Source organism: Numida meleagris, chromosome 2, assembly GCF_002078875.1.
Source record: "Numida meleagris isolate 19003 breed g44 Domestic line chromosome 2, NumMel1.0, whole genome shotgun sequence".
NCBI lineage: Eukaryota > Metazoa > Chordata > Aves > Galliformes > Numididae > Numida > Numida meleagris.
The window spans coordinates 26,835,728-26,849,721 of record NC_034410.1 but is presented as its reverse complement, the minus strand read 5'-3'; the positions used below and the strand labels follow the sequence as shown (position 1 = coordinate 26,849,721).

Here is a 13,994-nt window from a genome sequence, read left to right as displayed (position 1 = left end):
TTACTGAACATAAAGTAAGAAATTGAAATGGACTGTTGAACACCTGCTCTTTTTTGCCCAGTGCTGCAGGGCTGACGTGGGATGTATAAAATGGTTTTGCTGTTTTCAACAAGTACATGGCATCAAGTCAGATAGAAACAAAAAAAAGAGACAAATATTGACCGTTTCACTTGTAGTGCTTGAGTTCTCTTCAGTGTACAATTCTATCAGTTTTCCTTTTATTTTCAACAATAATGCAATGGAATAAAGCAACAAAGGAACTGGGAAGAATAAATTAACATGCATAAAAAAACAGAATCCTGACCAAATAACAGGAACTGATGCTCCTGATTTTAACGTGATCCTCCATTTCAATATGTAACCCATAGTTTCATTATGAAAACAAAGAACACCAAACAAACTCAGACTCTTCTCCCTCCAATAGATCACTAGGCTCACCTGCTTAAATCCGTTTAAAGAACAAGACATTGCCCTATATCTTAGTGGCTTATTTTGATTGGAATTGTTCAAAAGTATGAGGATATGAAAAAGAATTTTGGAAAGAAACCAGGGCTAAGATCTTTTTATTCAAGTAAATATTGAACGCATTCCTAAGAATAGGCCTTTAGATCTGGAATACATTCAAGAACAGTTACTTAACAGTCTGAAGAACAAATACTCTAAATTTTGATTTTGTAAGAAAAATCATATCATATGATAACGAATTCTTTTGGACTTTTTGGTTTAAGGGTTTTCTCATGAAGAGAAAAATCTAGGTAGTGAAGAAGAAGTCTAGAGTTATAAATACTGCTACTGACTGAAAGATCTGAGCATCCAACTGAATACATTCCCACCCTGTCCTTAACACAAATGAAGGAAACCAAATATAAAAACATGTCAGTGTACAACTGTATGTTCTTTCTAGAAAACAATGTATATTTTAAAAAAAAAAAGAAAAAAAGAAAAAATCTTTAGCATGCTTTATATCTCTCTGTTCCCCAAATACCCATCTGTATCTTCTCCATCCTGCCCTTTGATGTTCAAAACTGTTGAGTCTAAATTGTATCTACTGAATACAGTGTATATGTTTGTACAATTCAACGTACAAAGTCTATACAAGTCTAATAAGATCTCACCCAACAGGCATGTCTGTAAGATGAAGACTCCTTCCAACCAAAGAGCTGAGACAGATAGTACTAAGATCACTCATCCTGCATGTGGGAGACCTGAATTCCAGCCACAGGTAAGCTGAAATACTGGAAGCAAAAATGCAAAAAAGATTCCCTTCCTCTTAAGTCAGCATAATATCTACTCAACTGTTCCAAACTCTTGGATTTACTTCTCCAATAGTCTCTTGTGAACTCAAGTTTCAAGTGTCTAATTCAGAGGATACGAGTTCTGCAAAACAACGGGTCTCCTCAGACACAGGCTGTGGCAAGTGCAAGTACCCTAGTCCTCTTGAAAAAAAAAAAAAAAAAACACCTGAGGTAGAGGCTGGCCTGTCACCACTGTCATTAGGCTCTGCTAGAGTGGGGTAAGAGGTACACAAATCAAGTGACTATACAGTTAGCTGGAATGCTCGCCCTAAGGACTAGCAGCTGGTGCTCCACACATGGTTTTTCTAATAGCGACAAAGTACATACATCTCTAAAGGGATACTTCTAATAACAACATGTCAGTATCAGAAGCTAGAGTGAAACCTAGGGAGCTCACAAGGTATTTTAAGTACACTATATGTCAAAATTAAGCATATCTATTTGTAGTTAACTTGACTGAAAAATGCAGCATTGAAAAAACACTGCTATGTGTTTTTATATGATTTTTAAATAAAACTGATTCATTAGTGCTGTTTTAAATTGAAGACGGGAAAGTTGGCAGACAAACACACACAAGACTTATCAAGCGAGGTATAATCTAGATCAAGTAAGAAAACCTCTGCCACTCAGTGCTTGCAGAATGACAAGGCATGAAGAGGTTCAGTTTTAATCACAGCAAGTCCTAAACCAAATACTTTCTTTTCTTTCCTCAGATCCACAGCAGAGCAAACAAACAACGTATTTCATGCAAAGATTTCATTCCAAATTTTACATGAGATCTGGGATCCTTGGAGTGTTTTATTGCAAATATATGTCTGTAGACAATGGATGCATTCAAGAAAGTCATGATCATGTACTCTCTTCTTATTTGTTAATATGCTTTAAAAAAGTACAGGAGATTGTTCGTGCAGTAGCCCCTGGGCCAGAACAGGAAGGACAAGATGTAAAAAATGTGCTTTACACCACAGCCAGGGAGAATGGCCCCACCTGGAGCCTCTGGTAGAAAGCCACAGGGGAGACTTGAGGTTGAGCCCTAGGGTTTTGGAGTTGGAGATACAGAGGATTCAAGGCCCAATGCGCTCCAACAGAAAAAAGACACCAGCAGCATATAAAGTTGTCCAAGCTGCTTTGAAAGTGGTCCATACTGAAGTACAGCTTCACTTTACCGTGACTTGTTTTTGAAGAATTTTTTGTAAAAGCATAATGCTTAAAACTTAAATGATGAAATTGAATGTGATTCTGGTGCAAATGGTCATGGAACATCTGCTGAAATTATTTCCAAAGCCACACAGATATTTACATCCACTCACACATTTTCATAGTCTTAGTCTCTTGACTGGCTAAGTCGTTCTCTTAAATTAACAGCAGCCTTCCCATTGAATCCAGAGGGCTTCACACAACACAGAGCACAACTAATGCAATCCATGTAGACATGCATTACAGGTCAGAGCACAGTAAGAGAAGATGAACTAACAAGAACAACAATAAAAACATCTGAAAATTGTGTGAAAAGCTAGAGATCACAGCAGCACAATCTACTGCAAAATGGCAGTTGCACTGCACAAAATGGCTTAAAGAACATGGTTTGGAATCCCTCTGCAATGAAATAAAAGCACTTACTTTCTTACAGCATCACACCTTACTTTAACATATTGTTTCTTTTTCTAAATAGATTATCTGCAGCCATATTTCCTTCCACTATTCTGAATGGCTGGATCTTCATGTGGTTTAATTACTATACTGATGCAGATGTCAATAGAATTAAGCGAACTGAGGACCTGCCATTCAACTACATATAATATATATACAGATCTGTATGCGTGGAGAGAGAGATTATATAAATCAGCCAAGTTCTATTAAAAGAAATTATGTTCAAAAAACCAGGCACAACTTTAGTAAATGGGGGAAACTGAGAAAATGATCAATCTCTTTTCTTGTTTGCATTAGACTGAATAAGTTTTATTTAGGTGACCACAAGCTAATTCATGGGTCTGCCTCATTCATTGTGCAGGTGAACTGTGTTTAGTTGAGCACTATCTCATATTCTGTTTACATGTTGTGCAAACTTAATTTATAGCCAACAATTCAAACACTCATTGAAGCTGAAGTTAATAATTTTTGTGCAAAGTTTTTGCTTTTAAAATATGATTACATCAGAAGGAAGGTAAAGAGACATTATGCCCATAAACATAATAATAACAACAAAAAATGTTATTATTGGCAACTGAGTGCAAATCCACTAGTACTTAACATAATTCAAGAACCCCACTTTGACAGTTCTGATTTTTCAGAGAATATATTTTGTGATCTCTGTAATCAAAATTCTGAAAATTAACAAAGTTAACGTTCAAAGTCTCTGCTTCAAAGCAAAGAAGCATAACTCTTCAACCAATGATTTATTTCAAGGAAAATTAGCCAAAAGTCTGTTTGCAACTCGAAGTTAATGAATAACATTTTTTTTCTCCCTGAATTTATAGTGCAGGAAAGCACATTTTATACCTCAAATTTGCCAATGTTTTAATTGAATAAAAAAGCTTTTTGCAGTGGAAAATGCAAAAAAAAAAAAAAATGTTTTGAATGTGGGAACCACACTACTCTAAATATGGGCATCTGTGCTGTTTATAATGATCCAAGTGTTCTTTGGATTAACCATTAGAGCAGTTTAGACTACATTTATGATAATCCACTGAGAACGTCTGGGTTTCCCACTGGCACAAGAAATAAATGCAGACCACGGGCTTGAGGAACAAAGCATCAGTTTGTATTATATGTAGGTGAAAGGCATCCCTGGAAATGGTCATAGACACAAGAAGCAAGTGTGTAGAAATAAATGGCTGTAGGCTTTTTAAAATGCTTTCTTCCCTAGTCAGAGGAAAGTGAAGTAATATTTCTGAAGTAGAAAAAAAATTAGTATTTGCACTGCTGATGTATAAAAGGAAATGCTGGCAAGATACAGGTCCTTTCTGGGAGTAAACGCTATTTAAGTTTTGCATCAGAATACTGCTCTGAGCACCATATTCCAGGCAGCTGTTTCACCTATAAATTAATCTACAAATACTAGTATTTCTGCTATTCCTTTTCAAAATTCACCCCCACTCTTTCATGCTGTCAGGGGCATAGCTCCCTACATGAACAAACAAAGGTAACTTCACTTTTTTAAAAATTACTTTCAAGTCAAGAAAAGACAATTTGATAAGATGAATAAGGAAATACAAGATGATATAGATGGATATTTCCTTTGAAAACAAAGAGGCCAAGCCAAGGTCCTAATTCAAGGTTAATATATTTTCTGAAGGATGTAAAACTCCCTATTAGCACAACCTCGTCATATTGTCTTGCTGACACAATTCACATCAAAATTGCTTTATTTTTCTAATTCCAATCCTAACCTGCTCTTTTTTTTTCTAAGATGGGATAGACTTGCTTTCCTCCCCTGCAAAGACCCTTTCCTTCATATTCTCTAAAGTTTCTATGCAAACAGTTCTTCAGATTTTGCAATTAAATTAAAAAATGCTACAGCATTTCAAATTTTGCACCGTTGCTTTTGAAAACTCATAATACTGCTTTTCCAATTGATCCAGTGTTATTTCATCATTTCTACATTCCTGCAGAAGTTCATTTTAACATTGCTAACATGACACAGTATACAAGACCTCTGCATACTCATTCACTGTTTTAGTAAATATGTTTTTTTTATAGTATCACATTCTAGAAAATTTAATTAAACCATTCATGTCTAGAATATAAATACTCTCCCTTAGGTAAACTCTTCCTAAGTTAAAGAAGTGATTTGAAAGCCTTTTTTTTTTTTTTTTTTTTTTGCTTTGATCCTTTAAAACAAAGACAGATAGCTGGAGAGAGTTGTTTATAAATTCATGCTCTGCAATCATGCTGAGCTGAATTTCAAGCATCTCACCTATCACTTAAGAGACATTATGGATAGCACTACCTCTAACCTGCACATAATAAATGTTATCAATTTCATGCATGTAAGAATAGTGAAATTAAGAAAAATGAACTTCTGGGGGAAGCTAGTTCAGATATAATTAAAGAATTGGTTTTGTCTGCAGTCTTCATAGCTTTAGCAGTCTAATGGCTTTCTACTAGCTTCAGTCAAGAAATGTTCAATATTGGGCAGGTAGATATTTATTGATCACTTCAGCTTGACTAGCTAACTGGATAACTTAGGGTGTTTGCTAGCTTCTCCCAAGGAACAACATAAAAATAAAGTTCTTCAAGTTCTTCATTAGACTGCATTACCTGTTTCTAGCAAACCACTAAGGCAGAATTATTTGTCTGATGCAGACTACGTTCATTCTTTTAGAGGCTCTCAAATCTTTTTAACATCAATTGTTTTTCCATATAGCAATCGCATAGGTTGAAGTCTATTCCAAGAGTGCCAGACTCCTTCAAATTCCTTGATTCAATACACTATGACTATTACATGTATCCAGTGTGCAGAACCAACTCACTTTATGCAGCAGAGTACAGCAAAGAAAGGAGATAAGTTTGAATCCCAAGAGAATGAAGTGGTTGGTTGCTATTTGTCATACTTGGCTTGGCTGCAAAGAATGTTATTTCTAGTATATGAAGGTAATAGATGCATATTTGACATTGTGAGATGTGATAACACTGGACTAGTGAAAGAAATAGTAAAACAAACAGCAAAACAAGACAGAAAGTCAGACAGACAGAATGATGAAGACAGGCAGAAAGACAGTTGTTTGGGGGGCACACAAACACAGTAAAAAAAAAGCTAAATCTCAAATCCATCTTTACATAGATAAGAATATAAAAAGATATCAAGATGGGAAAAAGAAGTTCAGATGAAGAAAAAACACTTTGCCTTTTGCTTTCTCTACAATATGTAATTCTACAGAAGATTAGCAGAAATGAATGGGAAGCTAGGAGTCGCTTGTAAGCATTGGAGCATAGTAAACCACAGGAGCAGTCAACAAAAAGAAATACTTACTTACATTTCATGTTCTCCATCTCAGAATTAAATTCTAGCTAGGTGTATAGGTAGGAGATGTGTGTTTTGTTCCTATTAGTACAGGGTGAAATAGGGGTCTGTGCTGTTGTATTTGGGACTCTGAGCAACAATTCGATGTTAATCAGAACAGACCCAGCTTGTCATACAGACCACACAGTTTGTACTTTGAGATATTAAATTTCCTTACAAACCTACTTCAGCTATGTTCTTTTACTCCTTTCCTTTGTAACTATTTTTTTATAATTGTCACAGGGCGCCACTGTTTTCTGTCACTTGAAGAAAAATAATTATATATGCATCTTTTTCTACACATATGAGAGAAAAAACCTCATGGCGACAGAGTTGATGTGGAAGTTAGTTGAATAACTACCTTTGGGATGCCTTGGAGTAAATGCCCCAACAGTGTAAAGCTTGATTCCAAAAGAGAGCTGTGAAGCCATGATAAGGGCAAGGTATTCACATGGATTCCTGTCAAAATGTCTAGGACTACTTATTATTAAAACACAATGTTGCTGCTTCTTGACAGATAGCAAGGACTGTGGAGAACCGGTTTTATGCCTGTCACTTTGTGCTGTACTCTTCTTTTAGCAGGGTTGCATTGAATACTTGGCAAATTCAGTCTGAAACAGAGGAACAAGTTCCTGTGCTGAGTCATTGGAGTGTAAGGAAGAAAAAGAGAGGATTCAGGAGGTGATTTCTCATTTTTCTGTTTCAAGAAAGGTTAAAACATTGTGAATATCTGAGGCTATGTCTTTCACTCAGAGTATCACAACAATGGTCTGCCTCAGATTTCAATGATCCCAGCTTGAATTTTACACAATAAGCTTCATGAAGTTCCATTCACAGCAGAACATGAGGGTTTTTTAAACTGTTTAAGTTGTCTTGGAAAGCCAAAAGCTGGCAAACGGGCACAACAATAGTAAAATAAAATAATAAAAAAATTAAACTCTGAGAGACAACATTTTCCAAAATGTACATTTGTAAAAACAATGTAAATTTTCTACTTGTTCGACCACCTCCTGATGAAACACTGGGCCCTTCTATCCATCCTATGTTTCCTTCCTTCAGTAAGCTGAAGCTTTATCTGTGAAAATATTTCTATGTATTAAAATATTTCTCTATAATCACAGCTAAAAAAATCCATTTACAAAAAAAAAAAAGTAAAATATCAGCTATAGGTCACAGTAACATTGGATAAGAATTGGCAGTCTAAAATAATATACAGTGAAGCTGAATAGCCATTTTCTAGTGAATGTTGTTAAAGTTTACTATTATTTCACCTTATTGTGCAAAGGAAACTGTTTTAATGCCCCAAGCATTTCAGTTTTCAAATTAGATTAAGAAGATAGATGATCAGAGGAAGAAAACTTTTCCTTGACAGTTAACCAAGAGGATGCAAAAATAAATAAATAAATAAATAAAAGTAGTAGAGGTCGCATTTTTTCTTGCAAATGACACACTTACTAAAGTAGCATATATAAAAACAAATGAAGTATCTACTTTCTTCACAAAATCATTTTTAGTTATATGTTTTCTCATGCAAAATAAAAAACACAACTCACAGGGGCTTTGTTGCCATCTCCAAATAAACCTGTAAGCTACGTTACTGAGACTGCCACATGTGGCCTTTGAACTTTGAGAGTAAATGTTAGGCCATACCCACAGGAAAATATAAAACAACGTGTATCCAAAAAAACCAAATATGTCTTCAGTGTAGTGTGCCTCAAGAACAGGAGATAGAGATGTTCAGGAAATTGCAAGAGGGAGCATGTAAATAAAAAGGAAATGTAGGATAATGTGGCCTGAAAGAGATGCCAAATATGATAGAAAAAAAAAATGGAGAGAAACATAATAAGAAGAACAATACAATAAAACAATAACAATAATACAAAACAATAAAAATAAAAAAATACAAAAACAATAAGAAGACAACAAAATTCATAGTAAACAGTGGTGGAAGAAAGTTAAAGAGAGAGAGATTCTCCTCCTCTGTTGGAGAAATAATGGTAGAATGGTCATTCTCCTGAATCCTTTCATGAAATAAATAGAATTTTTCAAGGTAGCATATAAGGAAATTTAAATCTAAATAATTATATTCAAACCTGAGACATGAAACAAAAGGAATTGACACAGAAATTAGACAAATAAATTGAGTTGGGAAAAGGTAATTTATTATTTATTATTTCTACATTTCCCCTTTATATGCCATGACTTTGGAGAATATTTCATAGCTGTTGTTTCTGAAGGAGGGAAATGGCCATCTAAGAAGTAGATGTTTTCTTTGGAACATATTTAATCAGTCCACCCACCTGCACAGAGATAGCGCCTAACACCTAAATATTTAAAAGCTAAGTACACAAAAGATAAAATCTTAACCATTGCATTGCATAACCTGATGAAACAAGGATCATAACCATCTGGGTGAGGTGATTATGGAATGAATCAGACAGCTGAACCAGAGACCAAGCTTTCCAGTTACAGGATTCCAAAGCTGGGATTCGCTATAATGAGATCTGAATCAACTTTGATTGTATTCAGAACTGAAATCAGGTCTTAGATCTTCAAGAGAGCTTTTCTCATACTCACACATAACACAGCAAAAAGAGTAAAACATACATCCTATCTCCAAGTTCCAACCATAACCCAAAGGAAAAGACATCATGAGCTTACTGTTTGGAATCATGTTTACTTTACAAAGCTTTAAAGGTTTAAAAACCAGTTCTCTATTCTAAACCACAGTAGTATAGACAACAGAGACTGGCAAAAACAGGATCAACATGACTGGATGCACCACCTTTCTGTGCCCTAATTCTTGATTTGGATAGAGTCTGTATCTGTGTTGTCACACTTTGTATGTTGTGTTTCCACAGGGTATATACTCAACTGTGGGCAATGAAAGGGAGAGATAACATGCTCTGACCAGATCACCTATTTAGACAAAGAGTAGATTAGGAGCCCAAGCCCCTTTAGAGCAATATCGGTCTTTGTTTAGACTTTGCAACAACTGACTCCAGTTGGTAATTTAGACCTCTTAAGACAAAGCACTCTGCAGGTTTCTCCAACAATGACAAAGTTAGTTTTCGCGACTAACTTGATCAAATTTCTAATATTTTGCTGTGTAAAATTTGATAGAGTTTATCTAGTTTTAAGAAGAGACAGACTAAATAAGAGTTTAAATTAGTATCTGTAGTTCTAGTAGTTGTTTGATCTCTAGATGTCTATAATACATAGATGGGCAACATCCCGCAAAAGTCTATGGACAGAAACAAATTCCTGACTTCACTATATCTATTTGGATCTGTCAGCACTGAGAATTCATTTGTTTTCTACCTTTATATAGAATACCACTCAAGGAACAGGGTACATCCACTACAGATAGGAATAATGTTTCTGTTACAGTGTTACAGACCAAGCATGTTATATTCTTAACACATGCAAGTTGTTATTCACTGTGCCTAATTTCACAGACTCTCAAAAAATAGATTATTAAATACTTTCTGATTCCTAGAAAGACAGACATTGAAAATGCTTTTGCTAGACTGGAGTTTGGACTAATACTGCTTAGAAATGAACCATAACATAAACAAACAAGAAATTGGAAAAATATCAAAGCCTTTTTCTCTTTTAGTAGCCTTTTGCAGTAGGTGATTTTTTTTTCACCAAGACACTATAATTGTGTAGCAATCTTCATGGGCTTCTTTACCACAACAATAACAACAGTTAATGCACGGTGTGATAAATAATAAGTCACACTGTATGGCCAGTAACTGTATTAAAGACTAGTCAAAATTTATAATTTTTCCTGATTATGTGGGTAATCTACTACATACTAATGTAGGAATGCATGTTTGCTTATACTTTGCTTTCTCTTTCAACTACACAAACCACTGCAAAGATTAACCGTGAAGTTATTCCAGTGCTAGAGAACGGATAGATTGAAGTATCTTGTTTAAGAGATAAGCTAAAACAAACATAAGATGCTTCATTTTCACTGTAAAAACTCTCTGTTGGTCCAACTTGCTTTACATTGAATGAGATGCAAACATTTAAAAGATTAGAAATCTTTAAAGGAGATTCAAAGAGAATAAAACAAGTTGTTATAATATTCTCCATAACATTTTCTCAGGTACATTGACAAAACAGACATTAAAGAATGTTTGAACATCATTGAGGAAACCTGAGAACATAAAACTTAGTCTAATAAATACCTATCCTCTGCTAACAAAGAGATCAAAAGGAACAGAAAGACAGAAACAAAATTTTATGTAAATCTCTTTCTACATCAGAATGTTCAATCTTTTGTTGCAAGAGTAAGGGCTCTTCTACTGTTTCCTATCCACTAAGTCATTACTAACAATTTCTCTGTAAGCCAAAGACTTACAAAGAATTACTATATTGGAATGTTAAGAGAATTTCTGGTGTTGATTTTCAAGTTCTTCTACTGATCTCAGTAGAACCAGTTTTGTTTTTGATGGACAAGTAGACTCACTATATGTGCATTGGTGCATATCTATTATTTCTACATATGTGCCTGTTACTACTCTGTTGTTAACTGCTAGCAAAATATGTACATAGGTTGCTCAAAAGTAATGCCTCCTGTTTATTTCCATGGAAATCACAACAGATAGAAAGAGTACAATATCACAATTTGATAGAGCACATTTTCAGCTACAAAATGCTATTTTTCAACATAGTCACTATCATTAACCATACATTTTCACCAGTGATGAACCAGAGCTTGCATGCCATGCTCATAAAAATGTGAACCAGCAGAGATGACTCACTGCCACCACTGCTGAAATGCACCACCCATCGCCTCACCATGCTCACATTCACTGTTTGGTCTCCATAAACTTTCAGCAAGTGTCAATGAATATCAGTGGGTGCCATTTTTTTCCTCATGGAGGAATTCAATTCCGCACTTTTGTTTCATACACACTTCCATGTCAGATTCTGTTCTGTCAGACTACTCCTCTGCTGCTGTCTGTCACATGGCAATAGAGTGTAATGGAATATTGGTGGGAAGGTTCAATCTGTACTGTCATACAAGCAACATTCACCTCTGACACTGTGGGCCAACAGAATAAATTAGGAGGCATTACTTTCAGAGGAGCCCTTGTGTTTGTACATGTGAGTGTGTATTTATGTATATATTTCAGTGAATTAATCTGTGACTAAATATGATCACAACAAAACATCTTTAGGAAAAGTAGCAAATATGTCAAATAAATTTGAACAGCCAAGAATCATAATTTTAAAGAAAGCAACATGCAAAGTGCAGTACTTCACCAACTCTCGCAAATGGTACATCCCCCTCTTCATCATGCATGATGAAACTAGTTTAGACATCAGAAAATGTAGTAGCATGTTACACGGAAATAAATTAGTATACTCATTCGTGATGTGTGGAGCCATATGATGCAGGATCAAGGACATTAAAATGAATGAGGAAAGTAAACAGCCTTATCACCCAATGATCCATGGTACAAATAAATTGCTCATCCAGTGCTGACTGCCTCTGCAGAACAGAAAGCAAGCAGTGTATCCTCTGTCTAAATACGTGAGTTCATTTTCCACTCTGTCAAGCCACTCTCACTTTAGGCTATTCAGAAGGGAAAGTCTTTTAGAGTAAATTCAAATCTTGTCCTCTGTCATGAGTTAGTTAAAAGAAATACAGTATAATAATCATAAATCATAGAATGATTTGGGTTGGAAGGGTCCTTGAAATCACCTAGTTGTAACCCTCCTGCCATTGGCAGGGATGGCACCCACTAGATGAAGCTACCAAATACCCTATCCAACCTGGCCTTGAACACTTCCAGGGTTGGGGCATCAACAACCTGGGCAGCTTGTTCCAGTTCCACCTGTATGGTAAAGAATTTCTAATTCTAAGTCTATATTTATCCTCATTTAGTTTTAAGCCATTACTACTTGTCCTATCACTACATTCTCTGATAAAGACTCCATCTCCAACTTTTCTTTATCACTCCTTTAGGGACTGGAAGGTTTTTGTAAAGTTTCCACAGAACTTGAAGAGGAGTTCTCCTTCCTATTTTCCGTCACCTCTCCCCTCCTTTCCATGACTGAGGTTCCTTGCTAGGAATACCAGCATACTTCAGGCCACAACCACCAGACAGGGAAAATGAAGAATAAATTCATGATGTTGCAGGTCTGTATAGAGGTTGCTGAAGACAATAATGTTTAACAAATGTGTCTTAAGAAAAGCTGTGTAGTTATCTAAACTTAAATGGAATGTGTAGTTACTTAGTACTCTGCTGCAATGTCGCCTATATTTTTGAGGTCTATATAGTGCATCTTCCCAGAGATTCTATGATACATGACTCCCAAAGACATTACTGTTAGAAGAATACAGCTGTTTGTAAACCCCAGATCAGAATGCAACTTACAGAAGCTGTTCAAAATCCAGTGGCAGAGAGCCATTTTGTTAAAGACTAACAACCAGGTGGATAGCACTTTGGGAGCTAGGCAAAAAATTGTACAGTAAGAGAATTCCAGGCTTCCTAGAATACTTATAACTACTGAATGAGCTCTCATTTGCTGTTTAGGCTTTTTCAAGAAGGAGCTGATAATGGGCATTTTCTTGCAGCAAATAACTATCATTATCAGAAACCAATGCTGTTAAACACAGATGCTTTTGTATCCCATCATCTGTGGATGCTGGTAGCTTAAAAGATGAGATATTTTGAAGATGACACAGTGAATTTTTACCCCATTAAGGCTGCACTGTAGTGCAAAAGAAGAAAAATAATTGTGTTCTTATGTACAACCTTGCCATAATATTTGGTATCCACCCTATGCAGGTTCTTAGGATTTCCAAGGTGCAGTATAGTAATAAATCAGACCTTATGTAGTCTAATATCTAAAGGAGATACTGAAATACTACTTTAAGCTTCTGACATTGACAAAAGTTCAAGGTATTTAATGGACTCCATCCCATAACACCAACATTCAGATTCCATTTAACGCAGGCTTCTTAATTATATTAGTTTAATGAGATCAGTAAAAAGAAGATTTGATATAGCTGATAACAGAGGTACAACATATTTGATCAGAAGGAATATTTAATAGAGAATATGACAGAGGGCAACAGAAATTCAACTCTTCAACTCTTAAACATAATGAGAATAAAATAAAGGTCTTACAAGGAAACAGAAGTGAAATAGCAGACTGCTTGCAATTTTCTTTAAGGCAAGAAATAGATAGGAGAACACAAGCTACCTCTGAGCTACATTTAACAAAACACAAACTATTTTGTGTTCTTACAGCAAGGAGAGGAAGAAAGAAAAATAATGACATAAACTTATATTTTAGCCAAACATTTTTCTGGAAAGGCGAAAACTGACAACTTTGCTAGCAGCTCCCTCTCACTGTGAAAATTAAGAGGAAAAAAAAGAACAAAGTTTATTTACTTTCAAACCCCATTTCTCCATGTCTGTACTTTTATTAGGCAGACCTAGTACTTAACCTTCATAAGTGGTGTGAACTTGTTACTTGTTAAGTGAGAGAGCTGAATTGTAGAAAATCTCTTTCATCTTACTGCCTAGAGTTCTCAGTCAATCTGTTAAGCATGTATACGTGGAGAAAAAGAAAGAATGATTATTTTCAAGAGATGACTCTAAGTAGAAGTACTGTGAATATCTTGGAAAACAGGCAAGTCACATTACAGAACATTGCTGAGGAGTGAG

The 13,994-nt window shown here is 35.4% G+C and overlaps 1 long non-coding RNA gene across 4 annotated transcripts in view; it reads left to right on the top strand.

The window, feature by feature from the left end:
• LOC110394621 overlaps positions 1 to 13,256 on the top strand; it is a 30,225-nt gene extending 16,969 nt beyond the window's left edge. For 3 of the 4 annotated variants that reach the window (XR_002435753.1, XR_002435752.1, XR_002435751.1), the window contains 2 exons: positions 1,123 to 1,222; positions 2,009 to 2,917. This is a non-coding gene — a long non-coding RNA (uncharacterized LOC110394621). Of the gene's footprint in view, positions 1 to 1,122; positions 1,223 to 2,008; positions 2,918 to 6,876; positions 6,979 to 12,283 lie in introns of those variants that run through there. The other variant, XR_002435754.1, reaches the window with a different exon arrangement.